The sequence below is a fragment of the Poromitra crassiceps genome (assembly GCF_964638095.1).
Source record: "Poromitra crassiceps genome assembly, chromosome: 27".
NCBI lineage: Eukaryota > Metazoa > Chordata > Actinopteri > Beryciformes > Melamphaidae > Poromitra > Poromitra crassiceps.
Window position 1 is genome coordinate 5,051,542 of NC_139650.1, and position 7,403 is coordinate 5,058,944.

Sequence of the window (7,403 nt, forward strand, 5' to 3'; positions counted from 1 at the left end):
GGAGATAAACAATTCAATTGCTCAGTCTGTGGTAAAGGTTTTGGTCAAAAAGGACATTTGAAGAGACACATGATAGTCCACACAGGAGAGAAGCAATTTATTTGCTCAGTCTGTGGTAAATGTTTTGGTCTCAAAGAAACCTTGAAGAAACACATGATAGTCCACACAGGAGGTAAACTATTTAATTGTTCAGTCTGTGGTAAAGGTTTTCGTCAAAAAGGACATTTGAAGACACACATGATAGTCCACACAGGAGATAAACAATTTAATTGCTCAGTCTGTGGTAAAGGTTTTCATCGTGAATCAAACTTGAAGAGACACATGATAGTCCACTAGGAAGGTAAACAATTTAATTGCTCAGTCTGTGGTAAATGTTTTCATCATAAAATAAACCTGAAGAGACACATGATAGTCCACACAGGAGATAAACAATTTAATTGCTCAGTCTGTGGTAAAGGTTTTGGTCATAAAGGAAATACTGAGTGGGATTTAGGAGTGGCCAGAAAGTCGGTCAACAGGAAGGGAAAGATCGCACTGGGCCCAGAGAAAGGCTTCTGGACTATATGGTTGAGGAATGGAAATGAGTACGAAGCTCTTATTGGCACTCTTATTGGTGTCGTCCTCTCTCTGAAGACGAAGCCTCAGAAGGTGGGGGTGTTTGTGGATTATGAGGAGGGTCTGCTCTCCTTTTATGATGTAGATGCTGCAGCTCTTATCTACTCATATACTGGCTGCACCTTCACTGAGAAACTCTACCCATACTTTGGTCCCGAAGATGAAAACTCCACCACCCCTCTGATCATCTCTCCTGTCAATCACACAGATTAGACTATTCGTGTATTTTTTCTCAGGATTCATTGTCATTTAAGATAACACATTTACACATACTTTTTTCCAGGTCTGTTATAGTCATTCTAACGTTTAACTTTTTTTTTTTAAATAAAACAGAAAAAAACACTTGAAGATGAATTTGTTCTCTCAGTGGAGCTCTCCACTGAGAGAATTAGACAAACTCGCTGTTGGTGGAACAAAAGCCCAGTACCTACTAATGTAACTTTCCTCTTTACCTTTCTTCTTGGCAAAATGATTCCGTTTTATAATGAAAAACAAAACGAAAAGCAATGTTAAAGTTAAAGAAACGTTAAACTCCAAAGTCCGGTTAATATGGTAAATTCTGTATTTTTCTGCATGCTGCTTTTCTTTTGTATGGTACAGTGTTACTACTTGTTGCAGCAAACACATGGACCATAAAAACTTAAATGAATCTAATCACTTTTGCAGGAGTGTGAAAAAGACCAATTTTCCAGTTTCATTGTAACATGTCCAAGTGAAGAAGTAAAAAAGTTGTTACTGTGATAGCAGTGTGTAGCATTTTATTTCTACACTATACAATTACCGGTAGTAATGGTTTTTTGTGTGCCTTTTTTTTGGTGGGGGGGATTTTGCAATCTACTGTATCTTTCTCACAAGAATTTACTAAAACACATAAAGTAATAGAGCTTGTATGGTTACATGACTTATTTTCCTGCATAGGTTACTTAAATAGTTTAATATTTGACTGATATAAAGGCTTGAAAAAATTAATGTCGTCACTTTAGGCATATACAGTACATGTACACATACCGTGTGTAATATATATATATATACACACACACATTTCAGATGATTTTTGTACAAGCTCGAAACATATTCAGAAGTATATATGAGGTGTATTTTTGCAGTATGGGCAAATACTGAAAAAACCCACCAAATAGACAAAACTATCAACACTATCCGTTAGTGCCGCCAACTTGCAGTCAGCATGGCTCCAGCTGCAGACAGCATCTGTGGAAACGGAAAAAATTACCCGGTTTAAAAGCATCATTACTGAAATTCTGACATGACAGCTGCTGCATCTGTGAAGTCATTGCCACCAAATCTTAAGAGAAGGGACTTTCTTTAACCATGGCAAAGTGCAGAACATATTTACACATTCAAAGTCACAAAGTCAGAAAACAGCCAGTAATGGGGAGGGAGAGAAAGCGTTACTCCCACACTGCGGCCTTATGCTGCCACCCAGGGAAGGGACCCCCTGGATGAGAGACCGTCTCTTCCAACCATCTCCAGTTCACTGATACACAAGTTTGACAGTTGAGTGTCACGCAGCGTCTCTGTGGAGGTGATGTGAGCCGTCGACGGCGTCGAGAGGGCTTTCAGAGAACCATGGCCAGCCAGCCGGCGATCATGGCCATGCCACCCACGGGAGCTATCTTGCGCAGGCCGGGGTCCCCCGTCAGGGCCTGGTGGTACAGAGAGCCACAGAACATCCCCATGCCCACTATACCAGGAGGGTGCCAGCGTGCACAGAGGAGGGGGAGGGGACAGTATGATTGAGAAAAAGTATTTTGTGATGAAAAGAAAAACGGAGAAAGATACGTTTTTCAAGAGCAAAACACAATCACATGAGGCATCCGGGGACCCCCAGAGGTCCTTGAGCGCATTTTGGGGGGTCCCCAGCAAAAAGGGGAATATTTTCACTATTAATTCCATCCATAAGTAACACAATGACATAATGTATGACTGTTTTGGTCATGGGTTTCATGCACTTTAATAAAACATCTAAAAGGCAAAAATCTGATCAGATGGGGGACCTTGGGACAAAATCTGATAGGGGTCAGGAGGATGTTTCGCGATGTGAAAATGTTTCAGAATCAGAACCACTGGTCTACGGCAAAACACTGACTTTACTGACGGGTGTGACCAGAATGCAACACGGTTGAAAGTCTCAACCCATAGAGAGCGTAGCAGTGCAACAACAGTTCAGACTCTGTCTAATGTGATTTAGTGTTGATTGCAAACATGGAGGATGCAGGTACATGACATGCTCTCAGAGAGAACAGAGCACACTGTTTTAACACAGTTTAATGATCTGGCCCAAGATAGCACCCACTACCAGGGCTATTTCTGCACCGATGTCACTGAAATTAACTTTTTCGCTCGCCTGCCAGCGGCTAGTAACACCAATGTACCTGCTGGTAGAACAAAATGTACCTGCCCAGTTTTTACCTGCCAAAATAATTAATTTACACTGCTCACAGAAATATGTCACCCGGCCCGTTTTCACTTCTATTTTGTGTGCAGAATCAGCTACTGTGTGTTACTTTAAAACTTCACACTCCCCATATACAATGTTTTTCTTTCTTTCTTTTTTCCTCTGGTCTTCATTCTGTCTTCTTGGTGCCTAACAGGCAGCCACTCAGGAGCCTGTTTGATACAGCGCTTTGACTTGATTCGCTCACTATCAGAGAGAGCGTATGGTGGCCAAAAGGACACAGGCAAAGACCAAATATTAGTCAATGAAAAGGCTTCTTGATTTAAGCATCAAAGACTAATTTTGCTGGTATTTGGCACTTGGTGGGTGCCAATTTCAGACTCTGAATGCAAGACATGTTCAATTTGCTGCGACCAAACCATTGAAGATGACTGAAAAGGCGGCATAGGAGCATCCTGTGTGATTTATACAGCTTAGAGGAATATGGATTCACAGAGGAAGGACAGGAGGGAAACGATGTAAATTCACCATCAGACTATATCACGTTTAAAAATAAACCATTACAAAATCTCAAAATTAGGCTCAAAACCAAACCCCAATCTAGTTTGCACCCTGTTGACTTCCACAAGCATGGCTGTGAATCGCCAACAGGAGGCTGGTGGCAACAACATGTCTGATGAACACCTTATAAAAGGGCACTCAGCAATAAACAGGACAGCCTTGGGGGACAACTTTTAATTTGAGAATTGACTATTTTACTACAATAATGATCTGAAATACATTCCAGATACCACTCTTTGGTAATCATCAGGGTCGCTTTTGAAACCTGGAAGTAGAGGTATGGAATAGGGATGGACTATGTGTAACCCTAACACCAGATATTGCTCTTTGACATTCTTTAGACTACACAAAATACATAAAAGGTCCCCCCCATAAGTTCTGTCTGGAGACATTTCTTTCTTTCTGACTAAAAAAAAAGTGGGGGATATACTGTAAAACTCCCCCAAACTACTGACTGACAATGAAAACTGACAGAATCCAAATTTAACAAGAAGCTACTAACCTGTAAACAGTTTGCGCAAATGCGGCTGTCGTCCACTCCGTCAGAAGTGCGTTGCCGTGGTTTTAACCTCGGGTCCTTTGCATTTACTATTTATCTTGAAAAAACTAAAAGAAAAAAAAGAAAAAATTTGCTTAGTTTCCACAATATGGTTGTTGTCTTACATCCCTGCACTACACCACTTCAATCAAGATTTACAGTACGCCCAGAAAAGATGTGAATCCACGAAATTTAGAGTGTTCTCCCGTTGAGTTACTGTTTAGAGAGGCTGATTATAGGGGCCCGCGCTACCGCAGCTGACCACTGCGAGGCGCATTCTGTTTCCAAAAATGGCCGGAGTGTCGTCTCTTTCCTTCCATGCTCTTTGTGTGAGAGGCAGCAACGTGCCGCAAGGCATCTAGTCTGCCGGGAAGCTATTAGAAGAAGAAGGTGGGTCGATCAAGCTGCCGCAGCTTTGTTCTGGTTACCTTGTTGCTTTTCTTCCAAATTCCATAGTTTACAGCTATACCTAATGACCAACAGAAGGCGGTGTATGGATTATATATAATCACGAATATATAAACTTGAGACGAGGCTCGTTTAGCACTGAGAGGAAGAAGAAGCTCATCTTTCTTATGGACTCAGATGAATGGTTTAGCTAACGCTAGTTAGCTGTGAAGCTATTGAGCTAACGTTTATCGGAGCTTTCAAGAACAACGTTTGTCAGTAAATCGTTCAGGAGGAAAACGTCCCGTGTCACTGTATAGAAATGTCTAATGACCAAATACAAAACCTGACAGCGTTGGTGAACTAGCGACTAACTGCGGCCGTTGAAGAGATATTTAGGCTGTTTGAAAGAAGATAGCAGACTACGAGGAGGAAGCTTCTTTGCCTGAGTCCAGATCTTCGATCTTCCCACTCCACTGAGTTGACTGCTTCTGAAGAAGGAAATGGAGTGTAATGAGGTAACAATTCACTCAGATATCAGGCCAGAATCTTCTTGTTCAAAAAAGAATGAGCAACGAATGCTGCTGGAAACTCTTTTAAATCCTGTAGTGCGATTACACAGAGTAGCCATACCTCCAGATTTCCAGCAGCTGTTGGTCATTAAAGAAGAAGTTCCCCCTGAGCTGCAGGAGTGGAGCCCCAGTCTGGACCAGGAGGACCCAGAGCCCCCAGACATTAAAGAGGAGCAGGAGGAACTCTGGATCAAGCAGGAGGGAGATCAGCTTCAGGAGGACCCAGAGCCCCCAGACATTAAAGAGGAGCAGGAGGAACTCTGGATCAGTCAGGAGGGAGAGCAGCTTCAGGAGGACCCAGAGCCCACACACATTAAAGAGGAACGCTGGATCAGTCAGGAGGGAGAGCAGCTTCAGGAGGACCCAGAGCCCCCACACATTAAAGAAGAGCAGGAGGAACTCTGGATCAAGCAGGAGGGAGAGCAGCTTCAGGAGGACCCAGAGCCCCCACACATTAAAGAGGAACGCTGGAGCAGTCAGGAGGGAGAGCAGTTCCAGGAGGACCCAGAGCCCCCACACATTAAAGAGGAACAGGAGGAACTCTGGAGCAGTCAGGAGGGAAAGCAGCCTCAAGGGCTGGGAGAGGCAGATATCACCAAGTTCCAATTCCATGCTGTTCCTGTGAAGAGTGAAGATGAGGAAGAGAAACCTCAGTCCTCACAGCTTCATCAAAGCCAAACTGAGGAGAACAGAGAGGCAGAGCCTCTAGCCAGCAGCTCAACTGAACAGATGAAAACAGAAGCTGATGGAGAGGACTGTGGAGTATCAGAACCAGCTAGTAATTCACAACCAACTAGTGATGATGACAAGACTAAAGACTCTTCTGAGACTAAAGACAGTGATGATGATGAATGGATGGAAACTAGTGAACCTCAGTCAGGTTTATACTCACAGAAAAACAATGAAGTTCTTGGGAAGATGCACTTCAGATGCTCAGTTTGTGGTGAAAGATTTGCTAATGAAGCACACTTGAAGACACACATGATAGTCCACCAAGGTGAGAATTTTTTTAATTGCTCAGTCTGTGGTAAAGGTTTTGGTAGTAATGGAGACTGGAAGAGACACATGATAGTCCACACAGGAGATAAACAATTTAATTGCTCAGTCTGTGGTAAAGGTTTTGGTCGTAAAGAAACCTTGAAGAGACACATGATAGTCCACACAGGAGATAAACAATTTAATTGCTCAGTCTGTGGTAAAGGTTTTGGTCATAAAGAAACCTTGAAGACACACATGATAGTCCACACAGGAGATAAACAATTTAATTGCTCCCTCTGTGGTAAAGGTTTTGGTCATAAAGGATCCTTGAAGAGACACATGCTAGTCCACACAGGAGATAAACAATTTAATTGCTCCCTCTGTGGTAAAGGTTTTGGTCAAAAAGGACATTTGAAGACACACATGATAGTCCACACAGGAGATAAACAATTCAATTGCTCCCTCTGTGGTAAAGGTTTTGGTCAAAAAGGATATTTGAAGACACACATGATAGTCCACACAGGAGAGAAACAATTTATTTGCTCAGTCTGTGGTAAATGTTTTGGTCTCAAAGAAACCTTGAAGACACACATGATAGTCCACACAGGAGATAAACAATTTATTTGCTCAGTCTGTGGTAAAGGTTTTGGTCATAAAGGACACTTGAAGACACACATGATAGTCCACACAGGAGATAAACAATTTAATTGCTCAGTCTGTGGTAAAGGTTTTGGTCATAAAGGACACTTGAAGACACACATGATAGTCCACACAGGAGATAAACAATTTAATTGCTCAGTCTGTGGTAAAGGTTTTGGTCGTAAAGAATCCTTGAAGACACACATGATAGTCCACACAAGAGATACACAATTTAATTGCTCAGTCTGTGGTAAAGGTTTTGGTCAAAAAGGACATTTGAAGAGACACATGATAGTCCACACAGGAGATAAACAATTGAATTGCTCAGTCTGGTAAAGGTTTTGTTCGTAAAGAAACCTTGAAGACAGACATGATAGTCCACACAGGAGATAAACAATTTAATTGCTCAGTCTGTGGTAAAGGTTTTGGTTGTAAAGAAACCTTGAAGAGACACATGAAAATTCACACATGGGGAGTAAAGATTTAATTCAGGGTTCCCACGGCCATGGAAAACCTGGAAAAAAAAATTGTTTTCCAGGTCTGGAATTAGTGAAATCCATGAAAGTTTATGAAAAGTAATGAAATGTATTTTGCGTGTAATGAAGTTGTTATAGTAATCCGCCTGTGGAGGCGTAGATAACCTTCCATGTAATATAACATAACAGCAGATGTATTCTCTGTAGCTGTTGACGTAACG